We start from the raw sequence: 1,576 nt of genomic DNA, 5'->3' as shown, positions 1-1,576 counted from the left end.
AGAATTGCCAAGTTACATACACCCCATTCAATGGGTCTTGAAATCCATATCTTTTATGCCTGATTAACATACTTATTCCCATATGCATTCAACTATTTAGCTATGCCATCCCTTAGAATTAACTAAGAAAAAACCATGATCCTCAACAATATACCATAGTCACCCAATCATACCTATATTCCATCACTGTCCCAAACATTGCTGCAATTTCCAATTAATCCAATGCAGCATACCAACTACACTTTAGCATCACCACATGTTCATGCACCCATAAATAGGACCTCATTAATTACAAATCAAATGTAGGAAAAAGAATAACCATGCTTATGATTAGGACATAGACCAATCACTGCAATGTATTATGACTCATGCCACCCCATACTAATATCAACCATCATGCACTAATTTCCTCAATTCTTATCGCATTCCACATCTAATTACTCCACTTCCCCAATCATGTTTATTACTTAAGATATACAAGGTACCAAGATTCCATTTTCTCTTATTTTCACATATCTAATTCCACTTGAACCCCCAAAGGAACCCTTCAACTTGAGTCCGACAAAATCAACCACTAAGACTACTATCATTAAATGTCACCTAGCGACAAGCTATGTGCCGACAAGCGGTGCAACACTTCTTGGGAAAATCCCAGATTGCTACTACACCTACGCGAACCTTAACATCCCAAAATTCATTTTACTCGCCCAATTTCCCTTACCATCATTCTTTCACACGTTTAACTCCACATATAATTGATTGACATTCAATTGCACAAAAAAATACAACCCATTGTAATCCAAAATCATGCTACTCAAAATTCCCAAATCAAGAGAAATCCTCATACTCATGAAATCACCAATTTTTCACATTGTAGTAATCACAAGTTCATATCACACAATTAGTTTATCAACACATCTATTAAAGGTATGAGGACCCTCCAATGAGTCCTTAAAATCGCCAGAAAACCCATGAAACATAGAAAACAAGCACACATGCGCGCATCGCTTGGCGGCAGTTCATCACTGTCAGACGGTTCTTAGTAGAAACCAAGAAACTAGGTTTATTCAACATGAATCGCCTAACGAGCCTTCAAAGCCGCCAGGCGATTTCTAGAAAAATTCCAGAAACTCAAAAATCCAGACTTTTTGCAGAAGGAAAGAACACTCATTCATTTCATACATCACATAATTACTCGAAATAAAATTAAAATCACAATTGCAGCTCCCATAACTTGGATTCCTTGCTCCAATTGCTTTTCTAGGGCTCTTCTCGCATAGAAAATTAGCCTAACTTCAATACACCACCTAGCCTTTTCAGAATTCTCCTTTTTGGTGCTTCAACCTAATAAAACCCATTAAATAAAAAAAACGAAAATTAATTAATAAAATTAGTGATGGCTATTCAAGTGCCATTATCATGGTAGTTTCTTTGCTCTTCTAGTTTCTCTCTAAGAGAGCTAGGATTTTATGAGCTGGGGTTTTATGTAAAAAGGACTATTTCACGCTAGCTAAGGTTTGAACTCTCTTCCACGCAATTATCAAGCATATGCACAACCAACCAACCAATTCATGTT

This window comes from Vigna unguiculata, chromosome 5, assembly GCF_004118075.2.
Source record: "Vigna unguiculata cultivar IT97K-499-35 chromosome 5, ASM411807v1, whole genome shotgun sequence".
NCBI classification, from domain to species: domain Eukaryota; kingdom Viridiplantae; phylum Streptophyta; class Magnoliopsida; order Fabales; family Fabaceae; genus Vigna; species Vigna unguiculata.
The sequence above is the reverse complement of the archived record's forward strand: the minus strand, read 5'-3'. Positions refer to the sequence as shown.